This window comes from Nomascus leucogenys, chromosome 16, assembly GCF_006542625.1.
Source record: "Nomascus leucogenys isolate Asia chromosome 16, Asia_NLE_v1, whole genome shotgun sequence".
Lineage (NCBI taxonomy): Eukaryota > Metazoa > Chordata > Mammalia > Primates > Hylobatidae > Nomascus > Nomascus leucogenys.
In genome coordinates this window covers 10,611,543-10,628,029 of record NC_044396.1, presented here as the reverse complement: position 1 = coordinate 10,628,029, position 16,487 = coordinate 10,611,543, and the positions used below count along the sequence as shown (strand labels likewise).

At 44.2% G+C, this 16,487-nt stretch overlaps 1 long non-coding RNA gene across 1 annotated transcript in view; it reads right to left on the bottom strand.

Moving 5' to 3' along the window:
- The window catches only part of LOC115830693, a 518,787-nt gene that overhangs the window by 501,412 nt on the left and 888 nt on the right, over nt 1-16,487 (bottom strand). The gene's annotated exons all lie outside the window — the stretch shown is intronic.

Sequence of the window (16,487 nt, the reverse complement as noted above, 5' to 3'; positions counted from 1 at the left end):
TAAACAAATTTACAAGAAAAAATCAAACAACCCCGTCAAAAAGTGGGCAAAGGATATGAAAAGACACTTCTCAAAAGAAGACATTTATGCAGCCAAAAGACACATGAAAAAATGCTCATCATCACTGGTCATCAGAGAAATGCAAATCAAAACCACAATGAGATACCATCTCACACCAGTTAGAATGGTGATCATTAAAAAGTCAGGAAACAACAGGTGCTGGAGAGGATGTGGAGAAACAGGAACACTTTTACACTGTTGGTGTAAAAGTTCAATGACACTAGTTCAACCAGTGTGGAAGACAGTGTGGCAATTCCTCAGGGATCTAGAACTAGAAATACCATTTGACCCAGCCATCCCATTGCTGGGTATATACCCAAAGGATTATAGATCATGCTGCTATAAAGACACATGCACACGTATGTTTATTGTGGCACTATTCACAATAGCAAAGACTTGGAACCAACCCAAATGTCCATCAATGATAGACTGGATTAAGAAAATGTGGCATGTATACATCGTGGAATACTATGCAGCCATAAAAAAGGATGAGTTCATGTCCTTTGTAAGGACATGGATGAAGCTGGAAACCATCATTCTCAGTAAACTATCTCAAGGACAGAAAACCAAACACCGGACGTTCTCACTTATAGGTGGGAATTGAACAATGAGAATACTTGGACACAGGATGGGGAACATCACACACCAGGGCCTGTCGTGGGGTAGGGGGAGAGGGGAGGGATAGCATTAGGAGATATACCTAATGTAAATGACGAGTTAATGGGTGCAGCACACCAACATGGCACATGTATACATATGTAACAAACCTGCACATTGTGCACATGTACCCTAGAACTTAAAGTATAATAAAAAAAAAAAAAGAACATTGGCTTTGGTATCAGAACTGAGCCAAATCCTGGCTCCACCACCTACCAGCTGAGTGACCTTGGGCCACCCAATATCTCTCTCTCATACCTATCTTGCTTCTTTACCCAATAAAATGGGACTGATACCTGTAACTACCTCAGAGGGCTCTCATGAGAGTTAACTGAGAGAATGTATGTTAGCTATTATTACCTTTGCCTGGCCCCAATACCTGACTGATGTAGGTGTTTTCATTGGATTCGAAACATAATTTATCTTACTGTCACTATGCTGAGAAATGTGACACAAAACGTGAGATTGCTTTGCATGAACTTACTTACCGCCACATGAATTCCATCCTTATAGAGCCCTTGGAGCTTCCCTGCCATGCCAGGTTTCTCTTGAAGAAAAGTGGTATCTGAATAAGTATTTACAGTCAGTTGCTCATTGTACAATGAGCAACTACATGCTGTACCACTTTTCTTCAGGAGACACAGGTCTTGCCCTCAGAAAATGCAACCCAGAGAAGGAGACAGAAGACAGACGGATGCTTTTCTTCCCAAAAGGACTCCAGTTCATATCGACTCATTAATGAATGCTTTTTGGGAAAATAGTCATTATCATTTGAACTGTGCCCCCAAACAAAAGATATATTGGTGTGTTAACCTCCCAGTACCCTTAGAATGTGCCCTTATTTGGAGATAGGGTCTTTATTGAGGTAATCAAGTTAAAATGGAGTTATTATGGCAGGCCCTAATCCATGACTGGTGTCGATAGATAGATAGATAGATAGATAGATAGATAGATAGATAGATAGACAGACAGACAGACAGACAGAGATAGAGATATCATATATATATGATATATATTGATATATGTAGATATAGATATAGATATAAAGACATAGATATAGATATATATAGATATAGATATAGATATAGATATAGATATAGATATAGATAGATATACATATTGAATCAGAGTTTCGCTCTTGTTGTCCAGGCTGCATTGCAATGGAATGGTGTGATCTCGGTTCACTGCAACCTCCGCCCCCTGGGTTCAAGCAATTCTCCTGCCTCAGCCTCCCAAGTGGCTGGGATTACAGGCACCCACCACCACACTAGGCTAATTTTTTTGTATTTTTAGTATAGACAGGGTTTCGCCATGTTGGCCAGGCTGGTCTCCAACTCCTGACCTCAGATGATCCACCTGCCTCGGCCCCCCAAAGTGCTGGGATTACAGGTGTGAGCTACTGCACCTGGCCTGGTCCTTATAAAAAGGAAACATTTGAACAGAGACAGACACACACACAGGGAGAGCACCAAGTGGAGATAAAGGCAGAAACTGAGGTGATATTTCCACAAGCCAAGGATGCCAAAGGTTGCAGCAAACTACCAGAAGCCAGGAAAGGGGAGCAGGACAGATTCCGTCTAATGGTCCTCCAGAGGAACCAGCCCTGCCGACACCTTGATCTCAGCCTTCTAGCCTCCAGCAACAGTAAGACAAAAATTTCTGTTGTTTAAGCCACATAGTTATCACAGCCCTAGCAAACTAACACAATACTCTATGCCAAGTTCTCTGCCAGGCACTATGGGAGATAGATGCAAAATAAGAGCTCTAATGGGTTGTAATGTACTGTCGTGTTACACCAGCAGGATGCACAAAGTGTTGGAATAGCTTACAAAAGTGATTAATTTTGACTACAGAGGGAAAAAAGCAAAGGAGTTTTTATAAGGGAGGTGACATTTGAGGTAGCTCTGAAAGGATGAGTCTATGATTTCATGAGGTGGGGAAATGGAGAAGGAATCCTTGAGGTCAGAGAAACAGCATAAGCAGAGGAAGATTGACGGTATGTTCGGGGAAGTCCGGCGTGGCTAGAGATGGGGTGCAGGGGCAAGGAGGGAGTGGTTGTAGAAGAGACTGTGGCTAGTCTGCAAAGAGTGATGGCAATCTGGTGGAGAAGTCTGCTTTTATTTTGTCAACAATGGGATGTCATCAACAGTTGGGGAAGCTGTGTTATAATTGTACAGATTCAAATCTTTTATCTAAGTGCCCTTTGCCTTCAAACTGACACTGGCCTCATGGTGAGTTCAAACATCCTATCCATACAGGGAACTCATGTAGCTGGAGGTACCACTAGGTGGGTCTGGATCCCCTGATGCTTGCCCAATAGTGGAGATGCACACCTAGCTCAGTGCCAGGTGCATAATAGGTGCTTGTTAGACAACAGCTAATAGTCATTCATCTATTCCATAAATTGTTTTTAATGAGATAGGGTCTCACTATGTTGACCAGGCTGGTCTCGAACTCCTGGCCTCAAGCGGTCCTCCCGTCTTGGCCCCACAATGTGCTGGGATTACAGGTGTGAGCCACTGCGTCCGGCCATTCCATAATAATTTAATAAGCATCTATTATATCCAGGCTCACTGTTCCAGACACCATGTAATGAAAATGACAAAATCTTTGCCTTTCATTCTAGCAAAAGGAGACATAGAATAAACACAGAAACAAATAAAAATGATTTCAGATAGAGAGATGAGGAAAACAGAACACATTAAGGGGGATGGAGAATAACAGGGCATGGGGAAGGATGCTGATAAAGGAAGGTTGTTCTAAGGAGATGACATTTTTGCTGATTCCAGAAGGATGTGAAGGAGCTAGGTAAGCAAAGATCTGGGGAAGAGACTTCCAAATATAGGGAGCATCATACCTGAGGTGGGAATGAGTTTGGAAGTTCAAGAAACAGAGAAAAGGACATTGTGGCTGGAGGATCATGGTGTGGGGGAAACAGTAGAAAAATCATCCGAGAGGTAAGTAAGGAAAAGTCCGTGCATTTGGGGCCTTGCAAGTTCTCATAAGAAATTTGGATTTTATTCTGACTGCAATTTAAGCCATCGAGAGTGAGTCTAGTCACCAGGAGAGATGTTTGGCATGATTTACCCTTAAATGACAAAAGTAGAAGCAGGAAAATGAGTTAGGAGGTTCCACAATAGTCCAGATGATGAATGGAGGGAACTTGACTAGGTAGAAGCCATGGAGATGGTGAGGAGTGATAGAATTGGGGGTATATTTTCAAGGGAGGATTACAGGGCTCGATGATGGATAGCTCATGGGCATAGAATGCTGCGTTAGTCCACTCTATGTTGCTATAAAGGAATTCCTGGGACTGGGTAATTTATAAAGAAATAAGTTTATTGGCCGGGTGCAGTGGCTCACGCCTGTAATCCTAGCACTTTGGGAGGCCGAGGCGGAGGGAACACCTGAGGTCGAGAGTTCGAGACCAGCCTGGCCAACATGGTGAAACCCTAGCTTTACTGAAAATACAAAAAAAATAGCTGGGTGTAGTGTCAGGTGCCTGTAATCCCAGCTACTCAGGAGGCTGAGACAGGAGAATCACTTGAACCCAGGAGGCAGAGGTTGCAGTGAGCCGAGATCGTGCCATTGCACTCCAGCCTGGGCAATGAGAGCAAAACTCCATCTCAAAAAAAGAAAAGAAAAGAAGTTTATTTGACTCACCATTCTGCAGACTGTACAAGAAGTGTGGTGCCGGCATCTGCTTCTGGTGAGGGCCCCAGAAGTCTTGTAATCATAGCAAAAGGCAAAGAGGGAACAGGTATATCACATAGCAAGAGTGGGAGCAAGAGAGAAAGGGAGGAGGTGGCAGGCTCTTTCAGACCAGATCTTGAGTGAACTCAGAGTGAGAACTCACTCTTACCACAAGGACAGCACCAAGACATTCATGAGGGCTCTTCCTCATCACCCAAACACCTCCCAGGAGGCCCACCTTCAACAATGGAGGTCACATTTCAGCATGAGATTTGGAGGGAACAAGGCATCCAAACCATATCAGCCATTCAGAGGATTGAGGCTGCATATGTGGCAAATGGTGTCACGCACAAGAGGGGAAGGTTGGAAAAGGGCATGTTTGGTAGGAGAAGGGAAAGATCAAGAGTTCTATTTTGAACGTTTAAATGTCAAGGTACCTATTAGCCATCTAATGGAGATTGCTATTATGTGCAGCCAGGATTAAGAATTATCTTAATGTGTCTATTAAAGTATAATCAGTCTGATCTGAGTGGGGCATGGAAAGCTAAATCATTCCTGAATCTCGAGCAGTCATTATCCCAAGGCCTATGAGATGTTCCCAGTATAATAAACAAAACCCTTTGGGATGCTGGCCCTGCCTGTGCATTCCTGCCCTCTCACTCACAGCTTTCCTCTCATCCCTCCTTCAAAGCATCTGAGCTGGACGGCTACCCAGAAAGCCTCCCACTGCTGCAGAATTGGAAATGTGGGTCCTCCACCTAACAGCTGGGTTGGATCCTGGGTCAGCAGCAGATTAAGGCTACACTGCAGGGGCCTGACCCAGGAGTGTATTTAGGAGCTTCTCAAGTCAGGCAGCAGGAAGTGAGTCATCACCCGCCATCAGAGATGCAGGACTCCCTGCAGCTGGACACTGCCACAGCCTGTCAAGCCTCCTAAAGGCAGCTGAGTGGGCTGGAAAGCAGAATGGAAAATTACACTCATGGCCAGGCCTTTTAAAGAAAGTTTATGAAACTGACCAGTATATGTTGTGGAAAAGTCTGGGCTCACAGAAGAGGAAAAACATAAACCTGGAAGCTGAAAGCAAGGAAAATTGATTAAAGAAGAACATGAAAACTACCGCACCCTTAGCTATTCCACTAAGCCTACCCTGGTTTACTAATTCAGCTCTCCCCTTATTTTTTTTTTTTTTTTTTTTTTTTTTGAGATGGAGTCTTGTCCTGTTGCCCAGACTGGAGTGCAGTGGCACGATCTCGGCTCACTGCAACCTCCGTCTCCCGGGTACAAGCAATTTTCCTGCCTCAGCCTCCCAAGTAGCTGGGACTACAGGCGCGTGCCACCATGCCCGGCTAATTTTTTGTATTTTTAGTCGAGATGGAGTTTTGCAGTGTTAGCCAGGATGGTCTCCATCTCCAGACCACATGATCCGCTCGCCTTGGCCTCCCAAAGTGCTGGGATTACAGGCATGAGCCACTGAGCCTGGCCAGCTCCCCTCTTTCTAAGTCCCTCTTCTCTCCTGCTTTTCCCTTCCTTCCTGCTCTCTTGTATCAATTTGATTTCTCTAGGAGAGCCTTGGTTTACAGACTCAATTAGTTTTCAAGTGTCTGCTGATGAGCCAATCGCATCCTCCCCTCTTAAGTCAGATTCTCTGCATCTCAGTGGCAGGAGAGGTGAGCACAGCTGCTCAGATGCCCCTCCAGGAGCAGCCTCTGTGCACCTTGTTGGTTTTGGAGGGGCTAATAAACAGCATCCCTATTCCCCACTGGAGTTCTGAAACAGTTCAGAGGTAGACATGGGAACCTGGAGGCTGAAGGTGGAGATAGCACCCTCAATACAGATGAAAAGCTCTATCAGAGGCCATGGCTTAGTTCTCATTACTCACCAATGACAGGTGCAGTTGGAAAATGACAGGCTCCTCCTTGGAGACCAACCCTGTCCGGCTTTCCTCATAACAGAGGACAAAAGAAATCTCATCTCTACTAAAGGCAGGTAAAGCTAAGCTCCTTCTCCCAGACTCATCAATCAGGTCAAACATTCCTCGTCTACAGAAGAGTGACACATGACACGGGAGCGGAGGGAGAGCAGAGTGTTCCTCTAGAAAGGATCCTCTACACAGAAGGAACCATCAAGAGTGGAGCCAGACCATAAATATTTTAGGCTTTGCAAGCCAAAATCCCAAAATCAAGGCCATTATTTATGTAGTACTCATAAGAAAGGACATAAACTTCTACAATTTTTAATTGATATGTTTTTAAAATACAATAATAGTAACAATTTGGTATAATTTTGTACTACAAGTCTATTCATAAGAATAAATTTTCAATTTTTGATACAAATGTATATGGTACACATGCAATTTTGTTACATGTATAGACTGCTTAGTGGTCAAGTCAGGACTGTCAGGGTACCCATCACTCAATTAATGTAGATTACAATGCCTGCTGACACCTCGTCTACCTTTGCTCCCTTCCAATGTTTCTCTACACTCAACAAGATGAATATATTTGAAATACTTACCTGCTTAAAATACTTCAAAGGATTCCCACTATCCTTAGGTCTAAGACTGACATCCTTAAAAGACCCTTTATTGGCTTTCAATAATCATTTTGTTTTATTTTATTTTATTTTGTTTTGTTTTATTTTTTGAGATGGAGTCTCACTCTGTCACCCAGGCTGGAGTGTGGCGGCACAATCTTAGCTCACTGCAACCTCCACCTCCCAGGTTCAAGTGATTCTCCTGACTCAGCCTCCCAAGTGGCTGGGACTACAGGTACACACCACCATGCCCAGATAATTTTAGTATTTTTGGTAGAGATGGGGTTTTGCCATGTTGGCCAGGCTGGTCTCGAACTCCTTACCTCAAGTGATCTGTTCGCCTCGGTCTCCCAAAGTGCTGGGATTCGAGGTGTGAGCCACCGTGCCCGGACTTCAATAATCATTTTGTACCATATTACTTAGTGCTCGCTCCATTTCACTTATACTAGACTTACTTATTCTTAGTCACCATGTTCTATCCTGCCTCAGGGCACTTGTACATACAGGTCCTTTTGCATGAAACACGATTCCCTCTCCCCTTGCTCATTTAATATTATCAGAGTTTAGATCTAAAGTGCACTGTTGGCTGGGTGCAGTGGCCCATGCCTGTAATCTCAGCACTCTGGGAGACCGAGGCAGGAGGATTGCTTGAGCCCATGAGTTCAAGACTAGCCTTGGCAACATGGCAAGACCCTGTTTCCACAAAAAAAAAAAAAAAATTAAAATTAGCTGGGCATGGTAGCACACGCCTGTGGTCCCAGTTACTCGGGAGGCTGAGGTGGAGGATCACTTGAGCCCAGGAGACTGAGGCTGTATGAACCATGATCGCACCACTGCACTCCAGCCTGAGTGACAGAGTGAGACCCTGTCTCAAAAAAAAGAAAAGAGAAAGAACATAAATGGTCAGTTCTTTAGAGAATACTTCCCTTATGTCTCTGACTTTGTCAACCACACACACAACCATATACATTGCTTGCTTTCATAATATGAGTGTCTTATTTACATTATCATATTACAATTGAAATTGTAAGGTGGCTCTAGAAGGCATTTAGAACTGAGCATGATAATTTCTTCTCAAAACTCTCTCCAGGTCTCAATATCCTGTGATTTGAAGTCTAAACACTTTAGGCTGGAATGACATAGTCTGCTAACTTTTCCCCAATATCCACTCTCTCCTTACTTTTTTTTAATACAACCCTTGCCCTCCCCCCCCCACACCTACATTTTAACTGGGCACAAGGTTTTTCAGCTACAGTCTACATTTTCTATGTTTCCATATGACTACTTTCTAGCTAATGAGACATGAGGAAAAATACCATGGGCAATGTCTAGATCATCTTAAAAGAAAATTGCTTGCCCTCTATGTCTTTTTTTTTTTTTTTTTTTTTTTTTGAAACAGGAACTGGGTCTTGCTCTGTCGCCCAGGCTGGAGTGCAGTAGCATGATCATAGTTCACTGCAGCCTCAAATTCCTGGACTCAAGAGCTCCTCCCACCTCCCAAGGTGAAGGTACTACAGTCTCAGCCTCCCGAGTGGCTGGGACTACAGGCACAAGCCATCACACCCAGCTAACTTTTTATACATAATATTTGTAGAGACAGGGTCTCACTATGTTTCCCAGACTGGTTTCAAACTCCTGACCTCAAGCAATCCTCCCTCCTCGGCGTCCCAAAGTGCTGGGATTACAGGTACGAGCTACCATGCTCGGCCTATGTCCTCTTTCTTCCTTTCCATGCACTAGAAGAAAGATGGGGTAGGGATGAACCAGATTCAGCCATGCAGAAGATATCTCAGGGTACAGAAGCACAATAAAATGAAGGTACGTGGGACCCTGGATACCTCTGTGAAGCAGAACCAATCACCTCCCTGGGTCACCTACCAGCTTGGACATTTACAGGACTTAGAACTAAATCTTCTACCTTGGTTTCTATTAAAGTGACCAAACCGATGTACTAATACCAGTACTCAAGGATCTGTGAGTTCTGCTCCTCGTCATCCTACTTCCCCTTCTAGTCCTGCAGGAACCCGCAGTCATGCTCCTGAACTTGCCACCTGCATCCTTGCTCTGGCCTTTGACAAGTTGGTTCTGGGAATGTCCTCCTATCCTCCTTGCCTATTTTTCATCTGTCCAAGTTTACACATCCATCGACATCCAACTCACACTCATTTCACTAATTTAACAAACTCTTTAATATTAAGCACCTACGATGTGTCCAACAGTGAATGATTTCTGCCTATAATCTAAGGGCAGCTATTTCTAAATGTCAGCTATTACGTGCAACTCACCTGTCTCTCTGTGACTCACCTGTGTCAGGTGTCCATTTGGACTCCCTGCTGTGGGCTCTACCCACCAGATTATATCCCTGGGCACCAACTCTATCCAAATCATTGCTGAAAGCATTTCCCATGTAATAAAGAACTTGGCCTCTGTCTCCAGGTCCTGGAAGGCAGTGTCTAAATCCTTAAAATTTCCCAAATGATAAGAGTGTCTTTGTTATTCACGGTGGGTCCCCTGATAGTTGTTTAAGCTAATGAGGTGACTCATGGTGGACCCCCTAGTTTGTAATAGCAAGATAACTCAGGATCAGGACTAGCCATACCAGAAAGAACAACGATGTGATCAGAGGTTTGGTGCTTTGAGCCACACGATATCAGCCCAGCCTTTAGGAAGAAAAGGAGGGCTGAAGATTGAGTTCAATCATATAGCCAATGATTCAATCAATCCTGTCTACATAATGAAACCTTAGTAAAAACTCAGAACACCAAGCTCAGGTGAGTTCCCTGGTGGTGATACTCTGTCACACAACAATGTACTGAAAGGAAAATACTTCCTGACTCCACAGGGAGAGGACACAGAAGCTTTTCTCAGACCTCACCTATGTCTATCTTCTCTGGGCTGGTTCTAAATTGTATCCTTTTTGCTATAATAAAACCCATAGTCACAACTGTGGAATTTCCTGAGTTCTATGAGTCCTTCTAGCAAATTACCAAAACTGAGGGGTATAAGCTTCCAAATTTGTAGCCAGTTTGTCAGATGTAAATGTAGCCTAGAGACCTCCAGATTTGCAGCCAGTATCTGAAGTGAGAGTAGTCTTATGTCGGGCTGAGCCTTTAATCTGTAGTTTGGCTTAACTCTGGGTAGTGTCAGAAGTCATGGCAGTGTTCTGTCTGCTGGGGCTGAGTATCTGGATTACCTAATTACGTGCTTCATTCACTTAATCACCTAGCAAAACTCTATTGAGCATCAACAATGTGCTAGGTACTGAATTCAGGGTTGGATAAAACATAGATGAGATAATTCTAATCCCTGCCCTCAAATAGTTTGAAATCTTGTACAAAAGGAAATTACAACAGTATGGTAAATATTCACAGAATTGTGTGTGAAGAGTGCCACAATCAAAGGGAGGATCAACTATAAGGTGTGGGGAGAGGGCACTCCAGGGGACTTCCCAAAGGAGGTGGCCTCTGAGCTGGCTTTTGAAAGATGAATAAGCATTTGCCTCATGGGCAAAGAGAAGGGGTATTGTATTCAGCAGGGATTGCATGTACAAAGGCACAGTGGTGTGAAAATGTGCACTGTATTCAGGTACAGTCATCCGATCTTATCCTTGGAGGACATATCCCAACACTCCCAATGGATGCCTGAAACCACAGATAGGACCAACCCCTGTATATACTGTGTTTCTTCCTATACATACATACATACATTCCTATGATAAAGTTTAATTTATAACTTAAGCACAATAACAGATTAACAGCAACAACTAATAATAAAATAGAACAATTATAACAATATTGCAACATCACTACTCTCGTGCTTTGGGGCCATTAAGTAAACTAGGGGTCACTTGAACACAAACACTGTGGTACCGTCACAGTCAATCTGATAACCAAGCTGGCTGTTAAGTGACTAACAGTCAGGGAGCGTGTTGGTATCTGAAGTGAGAGTAGTCATAAGTCCAATCAACCACCACGTTAAACATTCCAGGAATCACAGCCTCTCTGAGGCAGTCATGGGTACGCTGGACAAAGGGAGGATTCACGTCTCAGGAAGGACAGTGAGAGGTTTCATCATGCTATTCAGAACGGTGTGCAATTTAAAACTTATGAATTGCTTATTTCTGGAATTTTCCATTTAATATTTTTGGACTACTGTTGAGGAGAGCGAACCTGTGGATAAGGGGGACTACTGTACCTTTAAGTTTATTCATATTTTTGGAACACAGTGTGGGGATGAGAAGTAGGGAGTAGACGAAAATAGGTCTGGGGAGTAGGAAGAGGCCTTGTTTTCCATGCTGAGCAGCTTGAACTTTGTTCTAGAAGTTTCTCAAAGTGATGCCTAGAGTCCAACAGGAAATAAATAAAGTTTAACAAGCAAGCCCTTTTGAGAATGACAGCAGTGGATAATAAGAAACCTGCACAGACTTGCATTTTGAAAGACCACTCAAGACTTCCAGTGTCTGGAAAAAAACAGCTAGGTTACTCAATCTTCCAGCTGAAATCAAAGAAAAATGAAATGTTGTAGAAATAACAACTTAAGGCCAGGTGTGGTGCCTTACACCTGTAATCCCAGCACTTTGGGTGGCCAAGGAAGGGAGGATTGTTTGAGACCAGGAGTTCAAGACCAGCCTGGACAACATAGCAAGACCCCATCTCTACCAAAAACAGGAAGGGGGCAACTCAAAAACATTGAAGAACTGAAAAAACAAGAGGAACTTCCCAGGCTAATTTTTGGATGAAAACCCATAACCAGATCCCCTCAGATCATAAGCCTCACTTTCTGAGGCTCTAGGGCAAAATTATTTCCTATTCTGTCAGTTGCATTTTGGTAAATTTCCACGTGGTGAGCTGCTATTTTACGGAGCATACCTGGGTAATAATTACTTTTTCTTCCTCAGAGAGGCTGTGATTCCTGGAATGTTTAACGTGGTGGTTGATTGGACTTATGCCTTTGGTCAGCAGCTCAAAGAATGCTACAATTCACTCTTCTACGAAGTAGACATTCAGCCTTGATACCCAACCCAGAACTCTGAAAGAATGAAAATTTGCCATCTCTAGCAGGTGGAATTATCAGTAGGTACTTTATTAATGCCCAGTAGCTCAATTTCATAATGTTCCCCTTTTTTATTAAGAACTAACATTTTTTGTTGGTCTATATCACCAGCATGCTGTGTCTAGGGTGCTACACTGTTACAGAAATCAACAATCCTCCTCACAGCTCCATAAAGATAAGTGGGTGAGAGATTGTATGGCACCTGTAGGGCTGGGAAATTTTATCTGAAATTCCCATAAGCAAAACTGCAGCAAAGACCTCTTTGCCCTTTGTTAATTGAAAATAAACTACTCCTTTTTTTGGAGAAGGCCTCTGAAGGCTGCCATGGAAACAAGCTCACTAAAGGCTTCAGCAACTGCTCAGATATTTAATTTCACCCACAGTGAATGTAATCCAGGCAGAGAAGTGCTCACAATATGAAAACATTGATTAGCAGGGGACTGCATGTGTACCTTGCTGGGTACAGGCCCCACTTTCTTTCTCTTTGAGGACGCTGAGCTTGAACGTCCAAGGGGAAAGACATCCAAAAAGCATTGCCACAAACCAGCTGTGAAGCTGACCAAGAAGATCATGGGTCCTGCCTGCAGGGAGGAAAAGGGTAAATTACTAGAGAAGTCAGCTTCTTCTGCCCCTCAGAGAAATGAGGAAGCTCAAGTCAGGATCGGGGGACCAGAGGACTCCAGAAAAAAACAAAAACAAAAACAAAAAAAAAAACTTATCTCTGATTCACCTTCTGCTGCAGTAACCAAGCCTTCTATCAGTGGCTGAGATTTCAGAGTCATTTTCCCAGAACAAAGCAATGATATTTCCAAATCAAAGAGAAGACAAAGGACGGGATTAATAAAAGTGGGTTGGGGACCTCTTTAAAGGGGAAGGCAGAGCTTCCTCTTTTGGCATCTTTTATATTCTCCCAGTTGTCCAGACTCCAACCCCCCAGCCATGTCGTCATAGCATTCCAAGTGGGAAAAAAAATGAGCAACTGTCAGTCTACCATTTTTACATTCCAGAGGAGGAACTGAGATCCAGCAATGTAGATGAGTGATGTGGCCAAAGCAGTGACAAAACCAGACCCAGAACCCAGGCCCTCTGAGTTCACCCCCTGCACTGACCATTCACTCACTGACCCTTCCTTGCCTCAACTTTTCAGCAGCCATCAATCAGCAAGTTCTCCTGAGTCTCATTTTCCCATCCATTTTCTTGCCAGTGCTGCTACACAAGCACAAGCCCTTATCATCTTGACCCAAGACAAAAGGAGAATAAGGTCAGGGTTCTATGCCAAGCCCTTGGCAAACATGCCTTTAATCCTTACCACAACCTAAGAGGTGAGTAATAATTCCTGTTTTGTAGATGAAGGAACAAGAGCTTGGAGACTGAGAGAGGCTACACAATGACAAGTGACAGAAGCTAGACTCAGACCCCTCATTCCTCTGAGCCCAGGTCCACGCTAATAACCCATCACTCTTTTGCCTCAGGAGACTATGTCCATGGCCTCCTAGTTGTGTTCATTCTCTTCCCATTTTAAACTACCTTGTACCCTGAAGCCAGATTGATCTTTAAATTTCCTTTTAATCATGTCACTACCTTCCTCAAAAGCCCAGCCCCTTGTCTTGCCCTTTGATGTGGTCCGACTGACAAGTTCAGCTCTGCCCTCCAAGGCTCACACACTGTCCTGTGGATGTTCTCACATGCCTCTTTCCCTCCCCTAGAATGTTTTCCACTGCCTTTTCCTTCACCCTCAAAGTCCCAGTAGTAGCTTCTTTATTTCCTCGATACTAACTGAATGCCTACTAACTCTTCTACAATATTTATTGCCAAGAGGCAGTATTGCTCAGTGGGCAAGGCACAGACTCTGGAACAATTTGTCTGATTTGAATCCTGATTCCACCACTTATTAACCACGCGACCTCGGGCAAGTTTCTCAACCTGTCCGTGCTTCAACTTCCCAAAACATAAAATGATGATATTTATGGCTCCTATTTACAAGGTTCTTGGAAGGATTAAATTAGTTAATACATATAACACTTTTGGAATTGTGCAAGGAGCAGACTAATAGCTCCAAAACCATGAGCTAGTCCTAGCAGTAGTGGTAGGTACCAAGCACTGGCCTCATTGCTGGGATCCAGAGATGAGTAAATCACAATCAGTCCCAGCCAAGCGCAGTGGCTCACCTGGCCAAGATGACGAAATCTCATCTCTACTAAAAATACAAAAATTGGCCGGGCGGTAGTGACATGCACCTGTAATCCCAGCTACTTAGGAGGCTGAGGCAGGAGAATCACTTGAGCCTGGGAGGCAGAGGTTGCAGTGAGCCGAGATCATGTCACTGCATTCCAGCCTGGGTGACAGAGTGAGGCTCTGCCTGAAAAAAAATGATAATAATCACAATCAGTCCCTTTCCTAGCCATCTAGTGAGCAAAGTGGACATGTCAACCGATAATCATAGCCCAGTGCTCTAGGTGCTGTAATAAAGGCAGGTACAGAGGGCTGCAGGGAACAGAAGAGATATTAAGTGTCTGGAGTAGGATAAGATTTCAGGAAAAAAAAAAAAAGTTTCATCTCAAAATTAAAGAATAATTGGAGTTCTTCCTAGTGCCCCTGCATGCACATGTCGCTATCATCCAGAGGTATCATCCAGAGGTTGCCAGGAGCCCCAGTGGCTGGAACATAGCATTTGTGGGGCTGGAAGTGAAGCTGGCAAGGCAAGCAGAAGCCTGATCTCACAAAAAACCTTGTGCCTTTCAGAGAAGGTTGTCCCTGAGACTGTAAGCAGAGGAAAGCCCACCTCAGACCATCATGATCTCAGCCTCTTCTGGCCTCATCTAGAGCACTAATTGCATATTTTACTAATGCCACACTTATTTGCTATCTTATATTATTACTTCTGAAGAGCTTGACTATACCAACCCACCAGCAGCCCCTCTCTGAGGCTTCTTATCCCAGGTGGACACATTTCGTACCAGGTAACTCTGCTACCTTGGTCACAGGTGATTGGACCAGGGATTAGCATCTGACCTAAGGGCAGCTACCCTATGGTTGGCCAGTGCCCCACAGCAGGTGGCCCAGAACAAAGCCCAGCTCACTGGTGCCAATTCTATCCTGCACGCTGACTGCCTAGACAGAGTTACCTCTCTCAGGGAATTTCAAATGTGAGACACAGAAAGGAAAACAGACACAGGGGCAACAGACGTGGAAAAACTCACTTGGAAGAAAGCAGTAAGCAGAAGACGTGACAAGCTGGGCCTAGAGATAGAGAACAGAGTGAGTTAGTCGTGTCAGAACAGCGACACGGACAAAAGCCGCTGAGACTCTGTGAGACAGAACACTGGCCGAGGGATCCCGGACCGAGATAAGCCATGGTATACACTGAACTGTGGCCTCATTCCCAAAGATCATTCCTATCATTCCGTTTTTTGTGAGTTCGGGCAGTGTCACTGACTAAGACAATTTTCTGTTTCTCATGATTTCATGAGCAACCTCATAATAAACCCCAAAACACCCTGAGCACATCGCTTCTCCTTCCCACATGTCCTTTCTGCTCGATTAAAAAGTGCATTCTTTCATGGGGGAATGATGGTCAGTGGTGTGGGGGTGAGAGAATTTACCAAGACAGTTGTAGGTAAAGGAAGGCAGATTTATTTGAGAAAGTAGGAAAATACGTGGCCAGAGAGACAACGGGCAAGTCAGCAGAAGCTGACTGTGAAGAAACAAAGGCTGGCTGGAGAGTGTATGCGATGGTGTGTACGCTGTCTGTTGAAGGAGGCTTTGTGCAGCACTGGTAATACCAAGGTTGGGCTGCAGGGAGCTGCCTTGCAGGTGTCTGGTGAGGGTTGGGCACAGGAAAATTGTGAGTTACTTTCACAGGAGGTCTGTGTGTCCTGGATCATGCAGAAAGGCGGACTTGTTGCTCACCTCCTTTCTCTTTTTGCTTTCCCTTCATTCCACCAGCCTGGCTCCCTTTTCCCCAGCTTGAACGCCCATGTTCCATGAGTGCTTTCTTATAGAACAGAGAAACAGCCCATGCATTAGCAGAAAAGCAAGACCCCGAAGGGCTGATTCTGAGCGATGTCCAGGATTTTCATGAGAGAGGATGGAGGCAACTTGTAGGGGGAGTGGGGAGACATGAGGCAAGAGAAGTGCGGAGGAAGCAAATCCTACAGGGATCTGGGCTTTCTCCTGAGGTTCTGGGGCCCGTTTAAGGGATTAGGAATGAAAAAATATGATCAGGTTTGGGATTGCTGGATAAAATGTTGCCACTTTATATAATACACACTGTTATCTCCAATACACATGAGGTGTCTCCATGGAAGTAGACATAAGGTATTTGGGGTCTCAAAGCAACTCTCTTCTGTGAAAATGTCTGATTCCTACATGACCAGGAAGGAAATCCATCTCTCCAGGAATATTCACCCAGCCAAAAATGTAAAGCGGAGAAAAAGAAATTTAGACACACTACACATCCAGTGCCTAGATAAAGGACCTCCTCCAACCCCGAC